A 27,101-nucleotide genomic window follows, 5' to 3' on the forward strand; every position below is an offset into this window, starting at 1 on the left:
CCATGAATACCTAGTGTCTGATGCTTCCTGACTATGAGGTTGTTATCTCCTCTTCACCCTTAGTCTTGAAAAAGAGTCCTGAGCCGAAACGTTGGTGGACTATTTCAGTTCCTGGATGCTTCCTGCTTGGCTAAGTCCCTGCAGCTTCTCATTATATGCTGAGCGGCTGTGGATCAAGCTGATAGTCTCTGCACTTCTGGTTATGAGTCTGTGCCTTTCAACCCTTTCTCAGGACCCGTGGATTTACTCCCGTAAAACCATGGCAATATCGAAAAGAGCTTTTACCAATTAACTAAATGGCAGCAGGCGGTAAATAGAGAAAGGAAAAAAAAAACAGAAATGTGAGAATGTCTCGCACACGAGGACTCCAGGACTGCAGCATTCATAGTTTAATGTAATCAAATGGATACCTGAATAATTACAGGATGTGTGAGTGTGTAAGTAATATGTACCACAAGGGCAGTCAGAAGAATCTAGAGTGCTCAGTGGAAAACACGAGCTGCTGGTCACAGCTGCACGAGGGCTGCAGTCAGGAGGAGAAGGATAATGTAGGATAGGAAAAATACAGTCTGACAGGGGAGATAGATGGAGGCATGGTGTAGAGGCAGGCAGAGACAAAAGATTAAAACGAGAGGTGGTGGGGAGAATGAATAGCACTTTAAACGAATCACACAAAGGCAGTGAGCATAGCAAAATGAATCAAGGAGAACAGGAGATAATTTGTGTAGGATTTCGTTCCTTATCAGTTTCCATTTCAGTACAGCGTTCAGGATGGTTGGAAGAGAATGGCTCTGTTCTGCCAAGAAACAAACTGCAGATGAGGCAGCTTCTGTGGAGGCCAAGAGATGGTTGAAGATTGAGGGAAGGGGTGGATGTGCTGTCTGTCTGGCCCCCAGGTGAGGATGAACTGCTCTCTCTGAGCTTCGCAAGATGGGGAGAGCATTAGTGGTCTCATGGTACAATTTGACACTTCATGAAACTTGATTACATTTAATGTGCTCTGCTTGAGATCCTGAAGTTGGGAATAAAAAGACCAGTGACAGTGACCCCAATTCTGCTCTGCTCCCCCAATATAATTACACTTAGAACTTTTGGCCACTGTCATTGAACCAGCATCCTGGCGCAAGGCAGAACCATAAGGAGCATCACCCAACTCATCAGCTGGTGAATGCACTCATTTTGAGCATTATTCCACCCCTCGTGTTTCTTGCTTGTTTCTCACTGTGTGTGTAACACTCATTAATCCCAATGACTCACAAAGCCGTACTATCTGTCCTTAATTGAACCATGCCTTTCCAAATATGCTGTTATTGAGTAGGCCAGAGTGTGCTGGAGGAAGAGGCCAGAGCATGGTGCATTTCTTCCCTTCTTTGCAGGGCTGCATATGCTGTCTTCTCAGCATGTCAAGGCCAGGAGCCCTTGTAGTTGAGATCAACATCGATCATGTGCCCCCTTTATCCATGTGTACTGTTTCTCAGCATGCCAAGACCAAGGGCCTTTGCAGTTGAGATCAACGTCAACCATGCGCCCCCTCCACTCCGTTTCTACCCTTGCATTTTCATGCACCAGTGAGAGGCGGGCATTTCATGATCCCTTATTGACTAAACCAAGGATAAAACTTATTGTCATAAGAGGGAATCAATTTATAACTGTTCAGTGAGTGAAAGCAAGGCTGGCTTTATTCAATTCCATTCTCAACGAGTCTGAATCAGTCCTTCGATGCAAAACAATCTCTCCCTCCATAATTAAAAATCTAACAGTTGGAGTAAAAGAACATTTTGTAGGATTTTTCTTACAGCAGCTAATTACGTTTTTTTTAAAAAGGACAAAGACTTTTTCAACTTTTCCTACCACAATAAAATACAGATTGATAACACGAGGATTTGAGATTTGAGCTGTGGCTTTTGTGTACATTAGTTCTCAAGATATTTGCTTAAAGTATGGAGAATTAGATGGTGTAAATGCTGGCTGCATTTCTGCTCCATTTTGAGTGCATTTGGAGGCAGTTTTAAACTTCTTGACAAGAATACACGAGGTGGAGTCTTGAATAGGATGGCAGACAATTAAAGGCCTCATGGGACTGTTACATCAGTTGAGGGGAACAAACCAAAGAGGTCTGAAATTAAAAACAGATGGGTGCCAAGAATGTTCAGCAGGTCAGTCAGTAGCAGTGGAGAAAAAAACAGGCCCTAAAATATCAACTCTGATTTCACCTGCCAAAAATATATATTTTTTGTTTTTTTTATGGATTTCCATCATCAGTGGCATTTTTGTTGTTGACATGCAGGCAGCACAGTGATGAAGCTGGTAAATCTCCCGCCTCTCAGCTCCGGAGATGTAGGTTCAATCCTGACCTCCGCTGCTGTTGTGCGGAGTTCTCTTTGTGGCCGCTTGGGTTTCCTCCAGGTGTTCCGGTTTCTTCCTGTATCCAAAAGACGCAGAAGTTGACAGGTGAATTGGCAGCTCTAAATAGCAGCTGGTGTGTTGACAAGGGGCAAGATCCAGGGCGAGATGGTCAGAATGTGAAGGGAATTAATGAGGATGAGGTGTCGATGGGTATTTGATCATCAGTGTTGACTCAGTGGGGCAAAGGGCCTCTTCCCTTCCTATGCTCCTCTAAGACTAGGAATGAACTCCTTCATTTATTAACGGCTTTAAACTTTAAAGCAAAGCGTTAACAGCACTGCAGCAGCCTAGTGTTCTTTATTCTGTACAAAAATACACCTACTCTGTCATCAAGAAAAAGCAAAGTTCAAGTTTACTGTCACATGAACTTGATGAAGTGAGGGAGATCATTTTGCAAGCAGACCAATTAGACATCTCGTACAAAGTACAGCAAGGAAGAAGCAGAACAACATTACAGAAGGACACCAGTTGGTTCAGAGCAAAGGCAGTATAATTTCACTGACCACACTCTGCTGGAAGAACTCAGCAGGTCGAGCAGCATCAGTGGGAGAAAAAGAATGGTCAACCTTTTGCCCTGCAATGGCAACCATTCCTTATCCCCCCTGATGCTGAGTTCCTCCAGAGGATTGTCTTCAGTCTCAGATTCTAGCATTTGCAGTGTCCTGTGCATCTCCCACATAATGTTACTAGATTAAGGTCCTTTTAGTAGTCTGACAAGGCTGGAAAGAAACTGCCATTAACGTAGGGAAGGGTGATGTGATGTAGTGAACATGCAGTGGACCTTGAAAACACGTAGTGCTACACTTGGCTGCAGCAGCAAAGGACTTACTTCAAGAACATAGAACACTATAATAGCACAGTACAGGCCCTTCAGCCCTGGATATTGTGCCAACCTATCTATTCCTACCAAAAAAAACCAACAAAACCCTTTCTACCTCGTGAGCCTATATTATTCTTTCATTTATGTGCCTGTCTAAGAGTCTCTGAAATGCTGCTAATTTTCAAGCCTTTACTACCATGCCTGGGAATGTATTTCAGGCCTCTGTTAAAAAAACGTACCCTGATGTCTCCCCTAAACTTCCCTCCCTTCACTTTGTACATATGTCCTCTGGTGTTTGCTACTCCCACCCTGGGAAAAAGGTGTTGGTTGTCTACCTTATCTCTGCCTCTCAGAATCTTTTAGACCTCTATTAAGTTTCCTTTCATCCTTCTTTGCTCCAGAGAGAAAAGATCCAGCTCTGCTAACCTTGCCTCATAAGACTTAGTTTCCAATCCCGGTAACATCCTGGTAAATCTCCTCTGCACCCTCTCCATAGCTTCCACATCATTTAATGAGGTGACCAGAACTCTACACAATATTCTAAGTGTGGTCTTGCCAGAGATTTGTAGATCTGCAATGGGAATTTCCCCCTATCACTTATGTGCTCTTTCATCTCAGTCTTCATGTTAAGCACTTCATTTGGATTCTGAACACTCTATCAAGACAAGTTCTCTGCGATATGTGCTCAAAGTTTGATCTCTGGAGCCTGCACAATATGCAAAACAAATTTCTTTCCACTTTTCAAGTTTATTGCCATCTAACTGTACATGTACAACCAGACGAGACAATGTTGTTCCGGACCATCTAGGTACATGTGTCAATGAATAATTGAAGTTGTACAAAGGATGAATTATGTCCAATTCACAGGTCATAGAATTGTACACCTCAGAAGCAGACTGTTCAGCCCAACATGTCCATGCTAACCCTTCCATATTCACTGCCCTCTATATCCATGTGATTCCACTGCTCATCCAGGCACTTCTTCAGTGCTGTCGGTGACTGTCTCAGGCAATATGTTTCAGGTTCTCTCACTCCTCAGTGAAGAAGCCCTGAACCTCCAAATCTCTTCCCCTGATCCCACATCTCTGTCAGTGTTGGATTCTGCTGAAACTGATGTGACGAATCTGCAGATATCAGGTTTTTCTTTCTCTCTACTTAACCCATTGCAGGATCTAAATAACTGAATCTAATGTTATTCCTGAATCTAAATAACAGTGAAGTATTTGATTGACTTGCCTGTAATTTCCTCACTGACTAATTATTCTGTAGGAAACCATCAGTTTTCTGATAATTGTCTATCTTAATTCATATTCATTTCTCCATTACCAATCTTTAATATCTTAAATTCATTAAAAATCAATCCATGTTAAGGTTTGTGGACCTTTGGTATGTCACAATCTGCCTTCACTTTGAAAAAGAGTCTAGAGTGTTCAAGACAACATTTCCTTCCGATACTGCTCTTCCATTAATGGAATGAATTCCTCTTTTCTCAGTGAATTTATGAAAATACTTTTTTTCTAATTTCTCTGCAAGGTTTTCTTTGGAGCTTATGTTTGGTTTCCTCCCACCTCTTGCTGCCTTTGTTGCTGTTTGTAGCTTATGTACTCTGGATGTTCTCCCTTCAGTCATCCACCATGCTCTTCCTTCTGAACCCTTGTGATGGGTGGGGATGTCCTTCAGGTGTTTGTGTTTGGATCATTCCCACCCAGAGACTTGATCCAGCAACAATTCAACCCAGTTTATTCGTTGAAGTCTGCCTTATTTAAATTCAAAACTTTTAGTCATATTGCAGCTGTTAGATATAAATGTTAACTATTTCTCTTTATTTACTCATGAATAAATCTACTTTGGTCCATTGTCCATTGGTAAACCTATTGTCCTGCAATAATCTTGAGCTGAACTGAAGTAGAAAATGTTGGAAATGTGCAATAAGTCAGGTAGGGTTAATGGAGAGGGAAACAGTTAATGTGTCAGGGCAATCAGAATTTATCTCAGATTTTCAGCATTTGCAGGTTGAACTTAAGGTCGAGGTTCCTTTTTATTGTAATATAATAATATATAAAAATGTAACATACATGATATACTTCAACTTTTTCCTTCCATAAGACAAACAAAAAGTTGCCATGAGCATTGTCCGGCCACCCATTAAGAGAATCAGAAGCAAGAGAGGGTCCCTCCAGAGTCACTAAGTGTCTGTGGATTCAACTCCAGTGCCCAGCAGCCTCTGCAGCTGATCAATCTGAGCTCCAGATTCAAACCTCCAATACAATCAGGAAACCTTCAGCACCCAAGATCCTTTGGGAGCCCTCCTTACCCTCAGCACTCTCTCAAATCAAATCTCTGATACCTGATTACCATAAGCCAATTTCCATTAGCTCACAACCCATGAGTCCTTCAAACACAAGTCACCAGCAGCCCATAGCCTGGTGTGAGTCCTTTGATTTTTTTTTTGTTTTGTTTTTTTTTTGTTAACTGATTGAACTGGTCTGTTTTTCCCAGTGTTTGTGAAAATTGTTTATTTTAATAATTCTCACATCAATATAATTTATTTGTATACCAACCAACCAGGGGAAAATAGTGGTTCGCATAGTAGTTCTCAGTTCTCTCTTTGCAACCTATGAAAATTTTGTTTTGACTCTCCTCGACATTTTATATTTTATGGAATGAAGCGTTAACTCCAAATATTTCACATGAATAATCCTGGTGATGCCATTTGTCATTATAATGTCAATACACCCTTTGGAGGTGATTTTGTATTCTGTATTCATCGGTGGCATACTCAGTTTGGATTTGAGTATTGGAAACACATGAAGTAGGTCCAGAGCCCACTTGCTCTGTTAGCAAACTTTCCAGAAGTCTGTGAAGCTACTGAAGATAGCTTCAAAAGTTTTCTTCTGCAAGAAATATTAAGTTTTTACTTATTAAAGGGCAATTCAGATTTCAGATTTATTGTCAGAGTACATACATGGCATCAGATACAACCCTGAGATTATTTTTCTGCAGGCAAGGCAGAATTGCCACTTATTGATAGTGCAAGAAAAACTGTACACAGCATATACATATAAACAAATAAAGAACTGTAAACAGATAACTGCACAGTACAGAGAGAATTTTTAAAAGTAAGAGCCCTTAAATGAGTCCCTGATTGAGTTTGTTGTTGAGGAGTCTGATGGTGGAGGGGTAGCAGTTGTTCCTGAACCTGGTGGTGCGATTCTTGTGGACCTAGACCTCTTTCCTGATGGCAGCAGTGAGAACAGAGCATGTACTGGGTGGTGTGGATCCTTGATGATTGCTGCTGCTCTCCGACGGCAGTTCTCGATAATGGCGAGGGTTTGACCCTCAAACGCCTGTTGTCTAAATGTGATAGTGGGATTTTTATTTTTTCCCCCATTGTAGATAAGTGGACACAAGCACAAACATTGCGAGTGTTATCAAATCTCTTAATAGCTGCAAAGAAGCTATTTTCCCTGTGTTATAATATAATACAATGACTTTTTTTAAAAAAGAAAATGACTATATCTTCAGTTCAACACATCGTGCATTCATGAAGCTGTTTTTTATCACCTGCAGTTTTAGAATTGAATTACAAGAGTTTTATAAATTAATTATATGAGCAAGCATGATGGATGATCATTTAAAAAACAGATGTTGCAATGCCCTTCTTAACAGTTTTAATTCTCTAAAAGTGGCAGCTACTTTTGCAGTTGCAATTAAATATTTTTGGAAAATTGAACTTTTTTTTCTTTAACATCAAACAGTATAGCACATAATGTCCAAATTAAACTAAAACCCTGTTGCTTGCACCTGATAGATATCCCTCTATCCCCTTCATATTTATGTGTCTATCTGGAAACCTCATAAATTGTATCTACTTCCACCACTACACCTGACAGCATGTTCCACCCTCCTATTAATTTCTGCATAAAGTATTTGCCCTGAACATCTCCTTAAACTTTCTCGCCCTAGTCCTAAACACCTGTCCTCTACCATGGGATGGTTTACCCTGGGGAAAAATTCTGGCTGTCTATCCTATTGTTGCCTCTCAATATCTTATTACCTTTTCATCAGGTCTTCCCTCAACCTATTACGCTCCTGAGAAAAAAGTTTGTCCAATCTCTCCCCATAACTCATATACTCCAAGCCAGGCAACACCCGGGTAAATTTCTTCTCTACTCTTTCTAAGCCCTCCACATCCTGTAATGGGGTGGCCAGAATTTCACACAAATCAAAGTATAGTCTAACCAAAATTTTATATCACTGCAACATGACTTCCTCATTTTGGCCAAATGTAGCCAAGCATTTCATACTGCTCTTTACCATTGGATCACTTGTGTCACTTTCAATGTGTTATGGACCCAGACCCCCAGATCCCTTTGCACATCGATCCTTTTTAAGAGCCTGCTATTCAACTGTATATGTTCCCCTTACATTTGATCTCTCAAAGTGCATCACCTCACAGTTTTCCAGATTAAATTCTATCCGCCATTTCTCTGCCCATATCTGTAACTGATTTACATCCTCTTGTACTCATTGAGAACCCTCTACACTGTCCACAACTCCACCAATCTTGTGTCATCTGCAAAGTTACTAATCCACCCACCAACATTGTCATCAAAGTCATATACTCAAACAGCAGGGATGCCAACCCTGATCCTCGTGGAACTCCACTGGATCACAGGCCTTCACCACTACCCTCTGTCTTCTTTACACCAGCCAATTTTGTTACCAATCTCCCTCCTCCCTGTAGAGCCCATGCACCTGCATGTTCTGAATCAGACTGCCATGAGGGACCTTATTAAATACCTTTCAGACCTCTAGGACCTCTCCTGTCACTAGTGAGGATGCAAAGATGTTTGTCAAATCTCCAACAATTACTTTACTTGCCTTGAAATTACATCCCATCTGGCTTAGGGGACTTGTGGACCTTAAATCTCCTTAAAAGACCCAACACCACCTTTTTCTTAATCTGACAATGCTCTAATACATGAGCATCATGTCCGTATCACTGACCCTTGGTAAATACCAATGTAATTTATTCATATATTATCTCACTCACTTCTTCCGACTCTAAACATAAATTCCCTCCTTTGTCCTTCGGTGGTCCTGTCCTCTCCTCAGATACCATCGTGTTTCTAATGTAAGTACAAAATGCTTTGTGATTTTCTTTAAACCTGCTTGCCCAGGAAATTTCATGACCCCATTTGGTTTTTCTAATGCCCTGTATGAGCTCTTTCCTCCAAGTTTCTGTGTGATTGTGGCTCCTGAACTTTAGACATGCTACCTTTTTCACCATGACTAAGTTCATCACCTCTCCTGTTCTCCAAAGCTCTCTGACCTTGCCAACCTTGTCCTTCCTTCATACTAGAACATGCCAGCCACGCACTCTAACTAGTTGGCCCTTAACCAATTCATATGTGGGCTCCTGGTCCATTCCCCCAGCTCCTGTCTCGTCCCTTCATCTTTTGCCCTCCTCCAATTTAGTACTTGTCTACAAGGCCCGAGCTTATCCTCATCCACAATATCCTGAAAGTTAAGGAAGAGACTTCCCTATTCCCAAAATGTTCCCCCACTGAAACTCCAATCACCTGGCTGGAGTCATTTGACAATATAAGGTTGATTTTAACCCCTTCCTGACATAGACACACAGCATGGTAGCAGGCTCTTCTGGCCGACAAGCCCATGCTGCCCAAATATCCCAATTAATTTACAACCCGCAACCCCTGGTACTGGAAGGGTGGGAGCAAACCGGAGAACTCGGAGGAAATCCACACAGACATTAGGGGAATGTACAAACACCTTGCAAACAGTGCCGGATTCGAACCCGGGTCACTAATGCTGTAGCAGCACCGCGCGCTACACTAACCGTGATGCCCTGGAAGCACTTAAGTTCTCATGAACGCACTTAAAAAAATTTGCCCTTGGCACTAAGGACGTCTGATTCAATATTGGGGAAATAAAGTCTTCCACTACTGACATCTACATTGCTTTTACAACTTTCCATAATCGCATATCTGCTCCTCCTCCAGTTATTAGTGTAGTCAGAATGACATGTGACCACTGCTCCCTGGACTGTAAACCCTGGTGACCTCTATTTCCCACCCACACCAAACCATCGATGGAAATTGCTGAAAAGCTCAATATTTGCTTCAACAAAATTCTAAATGCCATCAACTCCTGTGAATAGAACGTAGAATGCTACAGCATAGTACAGGCCCTTTGGCCCTCAGTGTTGTGCCAATCTATATATTCCTACCAAAAAAAAATACTAAACCCTCCCTACCTTATAATCCTTGGTGTTTTTCTTTCATCCATGTGCCTGTCTAAGAAATAAAAGAATAATCCATGCTTCACATAAATCTCAAATTAAGCAGTTAATTCCACAAAAATAAGTAACCATGTAATGTCTAATTCACTGCAGCAGTTCCAGGTTTTAATCATATGAACACAGTGAGATCTAAGTTTGGACATGAGGTCAGTAAAGTCTGTACTGCCTTTGAATTAATCTTTAAGAATGGTGGGTTTATTTATTTGCTGTCATTCCACACAAAATATGTTTACACTGAAGACTTAAATATGTGGTCACTACAAATGTTTGGTTGGAGACCTTGTGATCTGAGGCCAGACTTTTGAGTGTTTGGGGATCTGGGACTGATGAAGACTGTCAGCCTCTGTACATTCTTGATTTGTGCAGATTCTCAGCAACTCCCTGCAAATGACCATGTTAGGATGCCATGTTAATACTTCAAGTGAGTTATGCCGATTGCTTTGAGCTGTTTCCAGTTTTGAGTGGACCATTGCTGACCCGTGAATCATTGTGTTGGACCCAGATAGAGATCACAGGAATGAGGCTCATGTGCTCTGTGCATTCTGAGGAGCAGTGGGTGGCCACTGCTCACTGTACTTTCCACGGCTGTGACTGCCCTGTGGAAAAAGGCAGGCATTTCAGGTTAACTTCTTCCAGTATCATCATCAGTAGCTACAGCTGAGAAATGAAAAGGTCTACGAGTGACGAGCTCATGATTTTCCCTTTGGTGACGTGATTGGATCCATTGAAGTGCACAGGGTAATGGTGTCATTGGTAAACCTCGAAACAGCTGCAGTGTTCCATATAAGACCTGGGAACAAGCTCCAAGGTCCAAAGGTGTCAACGACTGGTGTTTTGGGGAGAAGGGCATCAGAGTTAATGAAATGTTATTACAGCATCAGCAACATGGGTTCAAATCCACCGCTGTTGGTAATAGTAAAAACACAAAAATTGCTGGAGGGATTCAACAGGTCTTGCAGCATCTCTAGGAGGTAAAGATATATTACTGACATTTGAGGCCTGAGAAATTGATAGGTTTGCTCCTGTGGAATCTGTCTCGGGCCAAATGGCCTTATTTTGTGTTGATCAAAGTCCCAAAATGAGCTGCAGGTACATTGTCAAACAAAATTTACCACCAACTGAGAAAGACCTGGATCTTCTGTTGAGTGGCGACTGCTCACTCGCCTTTGGACAATGGTATTTATATTACTGTTATATATTTTTTAAAAATTAGACATACAGCATTGTAACATGCCCTTTCGGCCAATGAGCCCATGCCATCCAATTAACCTACACCTCCGCTATGTTTTGAAGGGTTGGAGGAAACCCACATTGTCAGAGGGAGACCGTGCAAGCTGCTTACAAATGACGCGGGCCATGAACCTGGGTCGCTGGACAGCGTTGCACTAACTGCTGCGCTAACTGTGCTACCCTTTCTTCCACAGGACTCTTGTCAGCTGACGAGAAACCAGCTCCCAGTGTAAGTTACCAGGGATCTCACCAAATGTCCTGGACATCTGAACAGAGGTTGAGCAGGGCTTGCGAGCACAACACCCAGTCCAGGCTGTTGGAGTGACTGACCAGCAGGCGACTGTGGATGTATTTATTTTACATCTGTCACTCATACATCTAAACAATCAACTTCTGAGAATAAGCCATGCTTCACATAAAACTCATATTAAGCAGTTAATGTCACAAAGACAAGTAACCTTGTAATGTTTCATGCCTTACTGACACTGCAGCCATTTGTCATTTAGAAATTACGCCATTACACTTTAAATAGCAATTAATTATAAACTAAAATAACACAAAATATAATTACTATTTTTAAATTAAACCACCAATAAATCCTAACTTTTAAAATAATTAGTTAAAATAAGTAAATTGAATCATATTAAAAGATCTGCCCACATTTTTTTAGAAGACCCAAAGGCTGGGAAGTCTGTGCATGTTGGTTCGGAGCTGTGTTCCCCCCCCCACCCCCCCCAACCCGCAGCTCCGTACTCAGAGACCAGAGTTGCATTGGGGTGAAAGTTACAAGCATCTCCTTGGCTGAATGGTCATGCACCAGCAATTAGTTTCATGGAATTTTATAATTTAAAAAATTGAGGGACACAGCAAGGAAACAGACCCTTCCAACCCACATTCCTTCAGCACCCAAATACACCCATGTGACTAATCAACCTACCCATTCTGTACATCATTGGAATGTGGGTGGAAACCGGCACACACGGAGTAAACCCACGCAGACATAGTGAAGAACATATAAACTCCTTCCAGACAGCAGCGGATTCAAACTTGGGTCGCTGGCACTGTAACAGAGTTGTGTGAACTTTGCCACCTGAGGTTCCATGTCCTGCATTCCCAGTCATTCCAAATCTAATTTAATATAATTTGTTTTGTTCAATAAGACAACATTTATTTGGCATTTCCCGCTCATCATAACCACCAAGTTGTCCATTTGAATGCTGGGATCTATTTCAAGAGGAATAGAATATGAGTTAGGGATGTGATGTTGAGGCTTTATAAGGCACTAGTGAGACCTCACTTGGAGCCTTGAAAGCAGTTTTGGGCTCTTCATTTAAGAAAGGCTGTGCTGACATTGGAAAGGGTTTCGAGTAAGTTCATTAGGATGATTCCAGGAAAGAAAGGATTATCAAATGAGAAATGTATAATGGCTCTTGTACTCATTGGAATTTAGGAGAATGAGAGTGGATCTCATTGAAACATTTAAAATGTTGAAAAGCTTCAGCAGAGAATCAGGATTTATTGTCATGAACAAGTCATGAAATTCAGTGTTTTGCAGAAGCATCACAGAGCAAACGTTCATATTATAACCATCTTAAAACATTACTATGATTTTAAAAATAAAGCACGAAAAGTAAGGCAGTATCTTTGGTTCATTGATCATTCAGGAATCTGATGGCAGTGGGGAAGAAGCTGTCCTTATGCAGCTGAGTGCTCGTCTTCAGGCCTCTGCACCTTTTTTCCCAAAGGTAGCGGAATGAAGAGGGTGGTAGGGTCTTTGAAGATAAGGGATTTTTTAAAAGTCATCACCCCATGTGGATGTCCACGATTGAGTGATGTCGCAGGCCAAGTGAATAACCCTCTGGAATTTATTCTTGTCCTGAGAGTTGAGGCCTCCATATCAGGCACTGATGCAACCAGCCAGAATGCTCTCCGTGGTACACATGTAGATGCTTCCGAGAGTTTTCGGTGACATACCAAATCTCTTCAGACACCTCACGAAGTATAGCCATTGGCGAGCCTTCTTTGTGCTTGCATCAACATGGAGGCTCCATGACAGCTCCTTGGAGATGTTGACACCCAGAAATTTGAAGTTCTTGCTCTCTCCTCTACTGATTCCTCGATGAGGGCTGGTCCATGTTCCCCTGACTTTCTTCTGAAGTCCACAATCATCGCTTTGGTTTTGCTAACATTGACTGCAAGGTTATTGTCGTTACACCATTCAGCGAACTGATCCATCTCCTTCCTGGACCCTTCCTCAGTGCTGTTTGTGATTCTGCCGACAACTGTGGTGTCATCAACAAACTTGTAGATAGCATTGGAATTGTGCTTGGCCACACAGAAATGGGTGTATAATGAGTAGAGCAGTGGGCTAAGCACACATCCATTGGGATGTTGTTTCCAATATGGGCTGAGTGTGGCATAGACTGATCCATGCAGGTCTTGATGAAGTCGGTGACACCTGTTGCATATTCATTCAAGTCTATGGATGAGTTCTTGAGTATGTTCTAGCCCACCGATTAAAAGCAGACCTGCAGATGCTCCTCTGCCTCCCTTGACCATACTTTCGCCATCTTTTTGCTGTAGTCCTCAGTGAGTAGAAGTACAGCCAGGTGATCAGATTTGCCGAAGTGCGGTTGTGGTATGGCTCAGTATGCGTTCTTCATGGTGGTCGAGTGTGTTGGTTCCCCTGGTCTCGTAGCTGACGTGTTGGTGGCAGTTTGTCAGAGACTTCTTCAGGTTGGCCTGATTGAAGTCTCCCACGATAATCGGGAAAGCATCAGGATGTGCTGTCTCATGGCTGTTAATCACAGACCCTCCAGTGCCAGCCTGATGTTAGCCTGGGGTGGAATATATACTGCGACCAAGGTAGTTGTGGTGAACTCCCTCAGCAGTAGAATGGGCGGCACTTGAACGCCAGATGTTCCAGGAGCAGGACTGGGACATGACTGTCATGTCTGTGCACCACAATGATTTGATGATGACACAAATGCCGCCTCCCCTAGTTTTTCCAGACACTAGTGTTCGGTCAGCATAATGGAGGGTGTAGCCCTTGGGCTGCAGCACCATGGCCAGAATGTCCACGTTTAGCTACGTTTCCATAAAGCACATCACGCAGTACACCCTGATGCCTCTCTGATGTTGAATTCTGGCTTGGAGCTTATCAAGTTTGTTCGCCAAGGTTTGTACTTTGGCCAGGAGGATAGTAGGGAGCAGAAGCCTCAGGGGCTGTAGTCTCAATTTGACCTGAACCACTCCCCACCCAAATCTGTGTCCAAGTGGTCGGGTCTTGTTTACCTGGCCCATCAGTCCATTGCTGGTAGTTCCTGGGTGTTTAAATGGCCCGTGTGCTTTAAATCACACATGATGTTTAAACGTACTGAACATCTGCTGTTTGCAACTCCTTTCAAGTTCCAATGCCCCGATCGCTGACTGTTTAAAGCTCCCGCGGAGGTGTACTTGCCTGAGCGCTGAATGTTTAAAGGTCCCACAGCCTGACGGAGACTGCCTGAATAGATGAAAAAAGGTCATTTCCAATGGTGGGAGAGTCCAGGACAAGAGGGAACAACTTCAGGATTGAAGGGTGTCGCTTAGCACTTGTTCAAGAATTTCTTCAACCATAGAGAGACAAATCTGGAATCTGGAATCAGGCAGGTATGGAGGTCAGGTCATTGGGTGTATTAAGTCAGAGATTAATAGTTTCTTGATTAGCCAAGACATCAAAGGATAGGGGGAGAAGGCCAGGCAGTGGGGGTGAATGGAAAAGTGGATCAGCCCATGATTAAATGTTGAGGCAAACTTGATGGGCTGAATAGCCTCTTTCTGCTCTTATGTCTTATGGTCTTATAGTCTTAAAAAGAATGGTTTAAGAATACACAGGTGTCAGTCTGTTGGTGACTCAAGGCGAGGAACCCACGCAGGTTGAGGGCAGCTGGTGGCTACAGCCAAGGGACTCTCACCAAGCTGCAGACTGCTGGAGTTGAGTTTCAGACTGGCTGAAAGGGTACCAGGTATCGGAACTGAGATGTGAGAGAGCACTGATGGCTTGCTGATCGGGACGGAGGTTTCGATGTAGAGCTCGGATTGCCAGTGGTTTGGACTAAAGTCTGTTGGGCTGCGGAGGCCATGGAGCACTGGAGGCGAATCCACAGACACTCGATGACTCTGAGGGGACTCTCTTATGCTTCCCTTTATAAGGGGTTCTGGGCAATTTTTGCTGAAAGCGAATCTTTGTCTGCCTTATGGTAGAGTAAAGGAAATTTCATGTAATATCACATTTTCTGTTTTTTTACCTGACAATAAAAGAATCTTGAATCTTGTAATACATTTATATAATTCTGACTAAGATTTACGTTGTTCATTCAAGGAGTTCCTTTCTTCTGGAATGTGAACAAGTAGGGAAGGATTCAGCATCACTGGTTGCCACAGACTCCCTCCCTGCCCCCTTCCCTCTCACACATTAGTCAGCATGGTGCACCAGCAGTGGCCACTCAGTGGGACTGCTGGTGTAGGATTGGAATGTGGAAAGGGCATCGATAAAGTGGGCTGCTTGGCCTCAGACATCTCCAACTCATTGAATGTGGTCAGTGAGGCCATCTTCTCTCTGATCCACATGATTCTCCATTATAAAAATTATCCATCATTATTTCATATTAAATGTATCTGAACATCACGCTCTTCAGTAAAATAAGTGACCTCTTTAGGAGGGTTATCTCCATTTTTGCAGCGTTGCTGGGGTAGGTAATGAGTACTAGATTTCAGAATTGCCCATTAAACACTTAGTTATGGATGTTTGTCTCTGTTAATGGAAGTCCATGACTTATTCCCTCTTCGCTGTTGGGGGCCTCCCAACTTGAATGTTAACGAACTTCACTTTACAGTGGTAACTCACTCAGGTACACGGAGAAAACCAAAGCAAAAACATTTGTTGAATCTTTCACACTGAGCTGCAGCCACTGGTTCGGTCTTGTGCATTTTTCTCTGAAATCACTTGAAATTGTCAGAGAGGCCCAAATAACACCTGTTTTCAATGATAATGGGTTGCAGCACGAGGGAGTTTTCGGGCAGGCTCTCTTCCTGGAACAGCGAGCTCCAAAAACTCTGTTGGCTGCTGGGGTTAGCTCACGCTGTTGCAGATGGATTTTTTTTTTCTCCAGCAGCACAAATCTTCACGACGTGTGCTGTTTTTACAAGGTGCCTCGTACGTTTAAAATCAGTGTCGGGGACCTTGTTCGATAGCATACTTGGGATAATAGCAACACAAGCACGTTGGATCCAAGTGCAGCCAAGGCTTCGCGACCCTCAACAGGCAGCAATACTATCTGCCACCTCTCCGGAAGGAGGCAGCGATGTCCAAATGTTCCAGTCAAAGCAAGCTCCTTGCACAGACTGCTGAACCTGAGGATTGGTCTGAATGCTGTGAGTTCCCTTGCACCATTGGCAGCCAAGGACCAAATGAAATGGTCAGTATTCCCACTCACTGTGGAAAGAAATGTGGTTAGATTTGCTGTACCTTCACTTTAAGAAAGAAACAGTTAAATAACTTATTAAATCGTTATTTAACTTTAGCATGCTTCAGTGAAATCATCTGGGGATATGATGATTGCATTTTGAACAAGAATCCTCAGATTTGCTGAAGGTTTCATATTTTATTTTCTGTGAAGGGCTGGCTTTGTGAAGGACAAACATTTTCTGAACAAAATATATTAACAAAGCAATCTGTTGTGTCCCTGTGATGGATAAAGTGACAACATATTTGCTTGTTCTTGGTCACGGAAGGCTAAATTAATACAGAGGCATTGAAATAATTGTCCTCTTTCATTTGCTGTAAAGCACAGCGACCTATATTGAAAACTGAAATGTTCGATCCAGTGAGTTTTGTACCCTGGTGTTTGTCTGCTTTAAGCTCTTTTGTTGTTGATCTATTCTGTTGAAAAAAAGACTAGCTTTTTGAAATGTTTAATTATAACGTATATTTTAAAAGAAAAGAATTATAAGCAGTAAGAACTGTATTCCGATGATTTACAGCAATGGATTTCATCTGTTATTATATGAAAGGATCTTTGCAAATGCAGACTTATTCTGTGTGCACTTTGCCCCACCTTTCAACACAACAAAAAGTAAATTGGAAAAGGTGCTTTCAGCACGGAAGGTATTTGGATTGATTCTCAAGCCACATAAATAGAAGGTTTGGTGACGTATAAAATATAGACAATTTCTAAGTCTGATCAAAGATCAGGTGATCTTCCAGCTCCCCTTCCAATCCTCACTGGAATCACAGACCCAGATTCCAAAATGGATTAAAGTACTGCAGATGCAGGAAATCCGAAACAGTCTGGCAGCGATTGTGGAGAGAGAAACACAGTCTGTGGTTCAGTTCTCACCTGAGGTGCTGACTTGGTGTCTTTTTCCAATGTGCAGCCTGACTTTCAGAATCAGGCTCATTGTCATGAACATGTGTCACAAAATTTGTTGTTTTGTGGCAGCGGTACTGTGCAGAACAAGGTGCCAAATTGCTGTGTTACAATTCTGTAAATACATGAGACAAAAACAATAAATAGTTGGTGCAAAAAGAGAGAAAAAGTGTAGTGTCCACGGGTTCATTGTCTATTGAGAAATCTGAGTGTTTCCAGCATATTCTGCATTTATACCAGAGATACTGTTCCAATGTTATTTGTTTGATGAGTAGAAGATTGCTGTTGAGGAAAGTCTGAAATAATTGAGGGTGCAAAAATACTTAGTTGTTTGGGAAGCAGCCATGGAGAGAAAACAATGTTAACATTAGAGTTTGAAGAATCTTCATTGGAACTAGTCAGCACTGGGAGGAGTAAAACTCAAAAGTCTGCAGACAGCGCGACTGAAGTAAAAACACAAGCTGCAGAAAATAAACAGTGCAGTTTATAGAGCAAAGATAAAGATGCATAACCAAAGTTTCAGGCTTGAGCCCTTCATCAAGGTTCCTTGATGAAGCCTGAAATATTGGTTATGTATCTTTATCTTTGCTCTATAAACTACACTGTTATACCTCCAGCATTGTGTTTTTACAAAATGGAAAGGCTGGTTATCTGAATTCCTGAATTACACGTTGAAGGCTGTGACATGCCCAGTGAGAAGATGAGGTGATGTGATTTAAATGAATATTGGGACAGTATAAGGGATTAGACTGGATGTGGGCTGTAGAATTAAAGTGGCATGCAATTTGAAGTTCAGGGTCATTCCTGTGAACTGAAAGAAGGTGCTATGCTACGTGGGCAGTCAAATGGCACTTAGTTACTCTAGCTTAGATAAAAGCATGCCCTGGCCATGCAGTCAACGGAATTTTGGAAGAGGTGCACATGAATCACCACTTCACCTGTAGCAAGAAGGGAAGTGGTAAGAGGGCAAGCGGTTGAACAGGAAGGTCAGAGAACCAACCTTTTGAGTTTGTGTCAGAGCTAATCAGTTCTGGTTATCATTCTGTGATGTTAGCTCCAAATTCTCTCTCTACAGATGTTATTTGACTTGCTGAGTCTTTAAAGAACAATATATGAAAGGCTGGAGGAACTCACCAGATCAGACAGTTAACAAAAGACTGTCAACATTTCAGGCCAAAGCCCTTCGTCAGGAAATGTTTACCTGTTGAGAATGCCCATCTTTCTGATGCCTTATTGAGATTTCTACTTACTGCGGAGTTTGTTTACACCACACCTTCATTAACCCCTTTCTGTTCATACCTCCATCAGTCAGAGCAGCTGCAGGAAGGAGCCTCCCTCAGCTGGCAGTGCTGCCATCAGGCAATCAGTCACTCGTATTACTCACAGTCCCTCTATTCTCTCCTCACCTCATTCTTCCACTGCAACTTAAGACATGTTTGATTCCTAACTTTCCCTCATTAAGTTTGAGGGGCCATTCACCTGAAACGTTAGCTCTTAGTCCCTCTGTGTGGATATTGCCCGACCCATTGAGTATCTCCAGCATTTACTATTCATATTACAATCTTACCTATCTTTTCTGTTTGCTTTATGTGATGAACATTTTCTCCCCTTTTTATAAGCCAGGGCTTTAGCTTGACTTGAAAGTAGGTAGACATTTTTAATAGGGACAGATCAAAGAATGCTGGAGGAACTCAGCAGATCACACAACATATTTTATATAGTGAAGGTACATAAATTATGTTTTGGCCCTGAGACTTTCATCAAGGTAATGGGGTGAGAGGCAGTGAAGAGCACAGGCCCAGAAACACTAGGTCATAGGTGGATATGGGTGGGAGGGCATGAAGGAGAGTGATGGGGGAATGGGGGAGGGGGAAGGAAGTAAGGGGTTGGAGAAGACAGAGAGAGGGAGGGGAGGGATGTTGCAGGCTGGGGAGGCTGGAGGGAGACAGAGGCAGGCAAGAGAGGTCAGAGGGTGGAGGTGGCAGGCAGGAGAGGTCAGGGAGAGTTGGGGGGGCAGAGATGAGAGAGTCTGAGGGCCAGTGGGAAGAAAGGGGGTGCTCAGAGGAGTAGATGGGTGGTGAGCAAGGAGAGAGGTAAGGGGATGGGGAAGGGTAAGGTAGATATTGTAATTCTAGATTAGCTGTGATCAAGTTATGGATACTTGATGTCTGTATTCTACCTATTTGCAATTGAATTAGGGTATAGGTCAATACAACCAGTGCTGACGGGAGAAATGTTGACCCCCCCCCCCCCCCCCCGCCCCCTGTCTTAATCTTACCAGATGGATGCTTTGAATACCTGAATTATTATTTCACCCTTTGATATCTGTTCTGGTCAGCTATTGAAATATTTAAAATCTCTGGTGTTTTCAATATTAAAGTTAACATTGGAATTTTAATTAAGCCTGTCGTGGAGTAGTTCAAAAAGTTTCTGTCTACTTCTAGGCAGACTAACAATCGATGTAATTTTAAAATCCATTTAATCGCTCCACTTAGTTTTTTAAAAGCACTTAATGCTCAATATTAGATGGAACAGCAGTAACCAGCGTCCTGGTCTTTGGCAGATCTATAACACCAGGGTCAAGGTTGGGTCTGCAACCCTGGAAGTTCACGTGACTTCCTGCTTATTGTCGGAGTAAAGTACCCCTCTGTGGTCTGACTGCAGGACAATGGAAGCTGATTTGAAAAGAGAGCATGGCTTCATCAAAAATGGAAAGGTTTCTCACACGCCTTCACCTTTTTCTGGCACAGAGCAATCGTTCATTGCTATGTGAATGCTGAGGTGAAGCAGGTTGAACCAAGAAGATTGAGAGGGGACATACGTGATAAGAGTAAAGTGTGTCCCACCAGTGGATGGTTCAAGATCTCGGGGAAACCACCGATTTAAAACATGGAGTAAGAAATAAAAGGATGACGTGAGGAAAAAATTTATTCAGTAAGTGTGGGACTCGCTGGTACCAGTCGGGACCTTTAAAAGAAAATCAGATAAACACATGAGACTAATGTGTTAGGGGCTAACCAGAAACAATATGGAGACTCTTCCAGGGGAAAAAGATCCACGAGAAGATGGCATAACTTCAATGGGCCATATGGCCTCTAAGCTTGATTCTAGAGCATTGATCCCAAAGTCAACAAAGACAGAGATATTTCTAATATCACGCCTTTCAGAAATGAATGTTCTACATCAATAGAGCTAATTCAGTTCATCGTGTGATTTTTTTTCATGTTTTGAATTTCCTTTGACATTCTTACAAGTCTTAAATTTTTACTGAACTGATGAATGTTCCAATGTATTCCGTGTAAGAATAGGGGCAGAACACTCTGTGCTTTGATCGTCTCCATCTGAGCAAAATACAGGTTTTAAAGTTTATTATTACCATTAATAGGAACATGGTTTAAATCATATCCTTAGAATGTTGCCAAGAAATGGGCACAGGGTCCAGGTGTGCAGGAGATTGCTGCGCTCTGGGTTCTCCATGGGATCTGAACACACTTCCATTATTCCAGTGCAACCATTCGCCCCCTTGGTACCTTCCCCTGTGGCCGCAGGGAGTGCCACTCGTGTGCCCATACCTCTTCCCTCACTACTATTCGGAGCCACAAACTGCTCTTCACTTGTGTATTCGTGGGAGTTATCTACTGCATCTGGTGCTCCTACTGTGGCCTTCTCTAAATTGAAGAGACAGTACGTAGACTGGGCGATCGCTTGGCTGAGCACCTTTTCTCTGGCCGCATCAGTGGCAGGGACCTTCCAGTGGCCAACCATTTCAACTCAGTGCCCCACTCCAATCCTGACATGTCTAACCATGGTCTCATGTACTGTCCAACCAAGACCACTCATAAATTAGAGTAGCCACACATTGTTTCATCTGGGGATTCTCCAACTAGATGGCATTAACGTCGATTTCCGGTTTCTGCTCGCCCACTCCCTATTCTCCCTTTCTTCCCCATCCCTATGTCTACTTTCCTCCAGCTCTCCACCTCCTTCCATCTCCATTCACAGAGCCATCCCTCTCCCCTATTTGCTGATGTGCCCTCCCTCCCTTATCTACCTATTACCTCCCGTCTTTGCAACTGTGCTCCCCACCACTATTGTGTTTGTGTACCTGCCTACATGTTGCTTATACCTTGATGAGGGGCTCAAGCCCAAAAAGTTAGTTATGTATCTTAATTTTTGCTGTACAAAATACAGAATAACTCCAATTATCCAAAATGGTTGGGACCAGGACTCTGTCAGATAAACTTTTTTTTCAGAGAACTGGTCGTTTTTTAAAAACAGCCCAGTAGCAACAGCTAATTATCTATCAATGTTTAAATAACAACAAACAACAAGGGAAGGCTTTTTTAAACATTAAAATAATGTTTAATTCTCACCAAAATAAACGATGGCTGCCACCAATCACCGAGCCGAACCCAACATGGCCGCTGATCACCGAGACCACCCACCCACTGCTGCCAATCCCCGACATGAACCCACCACTGCTGGTAAACCCGGGGAGGCTTCCAGGGTTGTGGAACACACACTAGCGAGTCGGCAGTCTCCTGTCTACCCAGTCACCGGACCACCCGATGCCAGAGTCCTGCGCTGAAGTCCCGCATCTGAATCCTCCCCTAACCCTACTGCACATGCACACCAGAGAAGTAGACTGAGGGGAGTCAGCATCGGCGCCTGGTGTGCCGAGGATACGAGGGAAAGGGAAGGAAATGCCACTGAGCCAGAGGTACTGCTTCTGTCCAGTAGGCCACTCTCCATGATGACACTAGGACAAGGGATTCTTCCAACCACTTGCAGCTGGGAGACAGTTGCACGCAGTTTGAGAGGGAGAGTTGGAGAGAAAAATCAATAGGGGAAGGTAAAGGAGAAATGGAAATAAAGAGGGGCGGGAGTTACCTGAAACAAGGACAAATTCAGATAAATGAGGATTTTAGAGAATCTGATTTCGGATAATTAGAGTTGTCCTGTACACTGTTTGACCTTTTGAGTTTCTCCAGCATTGTGTTTTCACTTCAACCACTGTGTCTGCAGACTTGTATGTTTTACCTCACAGTTCCATTGCTATCAAGAAGTCTCAAAATGCTTCAGGGGTTTTATTGGTTCTTCAGGACAGAGCTACTCAAATTTGCAGTTTCGTCCAATGTATTGGTTGGTGCAGAAAGTGGACAGGTTCACTTGTGCCCTTCTCTGAAGGGAGGTATGTTATCCTTGCCAAGTTGGCCAACATGTGGCTCCAGACCCCAACAATGCAATTGCTTCCACTCTCTGATATTACCCATAGTTGAAAGTCGGTCATCCAACAATGTCCAACCTGGAGAAAGAATACTAAAATTGTGAACCGATTATATTAGTACAGTGTGAAGCACAAAAGTTTGTAGACGCTGTGCTTGTAGTAAAAACACAAAAATGCTGGAGGAATTCAGCTGGTCTCGCAGCATACATGGAAGAAAGGGCACGGGCTCGAAACCCCCTTTAGTCACCGTGGGACCTGCTGAGCTTCTTCAGCAATTCTGGGTTTTTACAACATTAGCATGATTGCCAGTTAAAATTAAACCATAACACAAAAAAAAACAAACTGCTAGAAGAACTCAGCGGGTCAGCAGCATCTGTGGAAACAGAGACATAGTTGATGTTTCGAGCTGAGATCATGAACCAGGACCCAAATATCAGGAGTAACAAAAGTATCAGGAGTAACAAAGCCATATCACCCTGGTCTGTCTGAAGATCCAGCATCACCACATTGAAAAAGGAGCAACGTCCCTACCTCAGATGTCCCAGAATCAATATTTACATCCCTTGCACCATCACCAAAATTCAGTTGTGAAAGCTCACTGTGTTCATTTTCCCTAGTCCAAAAGTATTTGATTGGTTCCTGCGAGGGATATGAAAGGTGATGCAGAAATGCAAACTTTTGTTATCCCTGTAATCCAATGACTGTATTACCAGTATATTTAGCTCTTGAGGTAAGCCACGTTACATTGGGATTTTAAAAACCATTTTGTCTCTTATGTAAGTCAAGTGTCTGCTGTGAGCTCTGTCATCAAAGGGCCACCAGCATTCTTCTTTGCTAGCACAGAACATGGTGTGTTGGTGTATACAGATTAGTGCACTGTAACTCATTGTCTCACATAAACACATGCATTGGTCACTAGAAGAGAGAGTGCGCAGAATTGAGGGAGAGGGCACTCAGCACGTGTCTTGCTGAAATGGCTTGTTTTTGGGGACGTGCTGGGCAGGTTGCAGTAATTCAGCGCGCGGCTCAGAGTCTCTGGGCTCAGAGCGAAAAAGCAAAAAAAAAACCTGTGCTGCTTTTGGTATGCATTACAACACTTCTGCAGCAATCGACTGTAGGCAGACATCACGTTTGGCAGAGCAAGCTGAATTATTTATTCATGTTGGGCTGTGTTTTGTTGTGGACTGCATGGAGAGGGATGAGAGAGAGGTTGCTTCAGTCCACTTACAGCTGAAGTCTTAATAGAATACAGATGTCAGCTATGCTCAATGCAGTTTCTTTGCTGTGGAACAGAAGGTTTACAACTAAAAATATTATCAAAAGAGCTGTGCTGTTCAATTTATAATAATCATTCATTCCAGATTAATTTAATAGAGGTTAATCTATTATGAAATATTATCAGTTCAACCCCTCTGCATTTACAAAAAAAGCACAATTAGAAATACATGGGTTGATTTGGAAGAATTGCATATTTGTCAATCACAGTTTCCAACTCCCCCGCCTCACTCCACCCCATCCTCTTTCCATTGTAATGTTCAGAAGTGTACCTCTGATGAGCTGAAGCCACTGCAGATTGTCATGGTTACAGGAACCTCTACTTGGGACTGCTGGAGCTGGTGACTGCAGACATGCACGGAGGTTGCTGCCTTTTGATCTTAAATTGAGGTTTCTCAAACATCATAATAACTGCACACAGGAAGGCTTGAAGTAGAGCCAGGCTCTTTGGTATGGCACTCAATGCAACCAGAGTAGAAAGGTCTGGGCGGGCCACAGGGAGTAGAGCGGTGCAGCATTTCACCAAGCCCAGCCTGGGAATGGGAAGGAAACGATGTCCCATTCCTTTCCAAAGATTTACCTCTGGGGAAATAGGCAGGGTTAAGATTAGCTGTTCCACTTCATGCCGCCAGGTTTTCTGCTCCTGATGTTTTCACAAAGGCATCCAGTGAAGAATCCCATCACACAGACTTTAGTCCTGTGTCATTAGTCATTGCCTTCGGGGAGTATGGAGGAGGAAGTCTCTTCAAAGTTTATTAATGATCAGTTATTCTTACATGAGCACAAGAACTTTTATCTGCTAACTCTGCATTTTAGTGGGTTGAAATAACGTCACTTTGCAGAACGGGGTGTGTGCAGAGTCACACAGCTCAGAAATGCCCACTATATCCACTCTGACCATCAATTATAACGTTGCATTAATCCCATTTACCTGCACTTGGTCCAGACCCTTCTTTGTCTTGGCTAGACACTTGGGTATCCTGACAGATTCTGCTTCTACCTACCACTCAGCAATTGTGTTCCTGATTCTAACCATACTCGAGTTCAAAAACATCTTGCTCTGATCTCTGTAAAACTTTCTCCCCCCCCCCCCCCATTCCCCTCCCCACCCCATCCCCCATCCTAAGCCAAAGCCTTCTAGTTTTTGATACCTCTTTGTTGGGGAAATGTTTCCTGCTATCTGCTTAGTCAATGACACTAGGCATAAGCTGTCTGTGATTTAACCATGAATGTATTTGTTAAGTATTTAGTTGTTTGGCCACTTTGGCCACTTCCATTGACATTTTCTTGGTAAAAGTAGGCTGTCTAAGCGAATGGCTTTCAAAACGTTCTATGAAGGTATGATGAGTGGGGCAGATAGAGGGGAACAGGTGGATGTTGTGTACTGGATTTCCAGAAGGTACCACATAAAAGACTTGTCCATTAAATAAAGGATGCATCGAGTAGGGGGGGGGGGGGGTAATGTATTAGCATGGATAGAGGATTGGTTAAGCAAGAGAGTTGGGATGGCAAAGAGAGTTGGCAATCAGTGCAAAGAGGAGTTCCACAGGGGTCAGTATTTGGTCTACAACTCTTCACAATGTACATTAAAGATTTGGAAGAAGTGCAGAGTAAGTTTGCCGATGATGTTAAATTGTGCAGAGGATGCTAAGAGTCTGCAGAGAAATATAGAAATGTTAAGTGAGTGGGCAGGGGTCAGGCAGAGGGAATACAATGTTGGTAAATGTGAGGCCATACACTTTGGAAGGAAACTAAAAGATCAGATTATTATTTAATTAGCATCATTCCACTGCACAGGGGGACAGAGGAGTGAATCCTGAAAGATCGGGGTTTGCAGATGCAACAGGTTATCAACAGGGCAAATGAAATGTTATCCTTAATTGCTGGAGACAATTAATTTAAGAGCGGGGAGGATCTGATACAACTGATGAGGCTACACTTGGAGAACTGCGTGAAGTGATCTGCTAGCTTTGGAGGCGCTGCAGAGGAGATTCACCAGGCCAGTTCTGGAGAGGAGGGGGTTAGCCTATGAGGAGATGTTAAGTTGAGTTGCCTGGGACTGTACTCACTGCAATTCAGAAGAATGAGAGGGGATCTTACAGAAATATATTAAATTACGAAAGGGATAGATAAGACAGAGAAAGAAAAATGGTCTCCTCTGGTAGGTGAGACCAGAACTCAGGCACATCGCGTCAAAGTGCTGGAAAGTAGGTTTAGGATGGAGATGAGGCAGAACTGCTTTTCTCAGAGAGTGGTGAATCTGTGGAATTTTCTGCCCAAGGAAGCAGTAAAGGCTGCCTCATTGAATGTTTTTAAGACACAGGTAGAAAGAGTTTTTGCATGGTTGGGAAATTTGGGGTTATGGGAAAAAGCAAGTAGGTGGAGCTGAGTCAACAACCAGATCATAAGAGAGAGGAGCAGAATTAGGCTGTTGAGGCCATCAAGCCTGTTCAGCCATTAAAATCATAACTGATGTATTCTTCCTTTCAATCCCATTTTCTTATTAATCAAGAAACTATCAGCCTCTGCTTTAAATCTATCCACTATCTTGGCCTCTACAGCCTTCCATGGCAATGAATTCCACAGATTCATTGCCCTCTGGCTTAAGAAATTTTAAATTTAAATTTGAATTTTACATTTAATTTTAAATTTAGACATACAACACGATAACACACCATTTTGACCCAAGAGCCCGTGCCACCCAGATAACCTACACAACTGGTATGTTTCGAACAACTGGGTAGAAACTGGAGCCCCAGGGGAGGAGCCCATGCAAACACTGGGAGAACATACAAACTCCTTACAAACAGCATGGGATTCAAATCCTGGTCGTGATAGCTTGTGCTGTAACAGCATTGTGCTAACCTGTATGCTAACTGTACTGTACGCTAATTCCTCATCTCTGTTCTGAAGAGATGACCTTTTGCTTTGAGGCTGTGCCTTCTGGTCCCAGACTCTCCTACGGTCATGACCTTATTGAATAGCGGAGCAGGCACTGTGGGACGTATTCCTGCTCTGAATTCTTATGCTCTTATCCAGGAGTATGCCAAGTGTACACCAAGTCCTGTTCAAACCCGTTTCAAAAAAAAGCCATGGCATGTAACGTGATATGAAGTGATTGTGATGCACTGGTTTCCAGTGCAAGTCATATGGCTAATACATTTTCCACCTGTCTCTGAGTTTACATCAGACATATATTGGCCCCCTTTCATTTTATGTATTGAAAGCATGCTGTTTTCCATACTCCAAGTCTTGGTTTTGCTTTCTCTCTGTGCTGTTTTCCTTTTACTTCCTCATTTTTTTTGTATCGTTTTTCCTCTAATCGTCTCTTCCTTGAATATTCCATCCCCCACTCATTCCCCAGCACCCCCCCCCCCCCCCAAATCATGTGCCTTAATTTTCTCTTCT

The 27,101-nt window shown here is 42.9% G+C and overlaps 1 protein-coding gene and 1 long non-coding RNA gene across 9 annotated transcripts in view; one reads left to right on the plus strand and one right to left on the minus strand.

Moving 5' to 3' along the window:
• The window catches only part of ahdc1 (AT hook, DNA binding motif, containing 1), a 207,145-nt gene that overhangs the window by 113,268 nt on the left and 66,776 nt on the right, over positions 1–27,101 (plus strand). The window lies entirely within an intron of this gene.
• Positions 22,255–26,785, minus strand: LOC138741863 (uncharacterized). Its single transcript, XR_011343824.1, has 2 exons — positions 26,559–26,785; positions 22,255–22,496 (listed from the first exon to the last, which is right to left on the minus strand). It is a non-coding gene; the product is annotated as an uncharacterized lncRNA (long non-coding RNA).

The sequence above is a fragment of the Narcine bancroftii genome, chromosome 8 (assembly GCF_036971445.1).
Source record: "Narcine bancroftii isolate sNarBan1 chromosome 8, sNarBan1.hap1, whole genome shotgun sequence".
In the NCBI taxonomy this organism is placed as follows: domain Eukaryota; kingdom Metazoa; phylum Chordata; class Chondrichthyes; order Torpediniformes; family Narcinidae; genus Narcine; species Narcine bancroftii.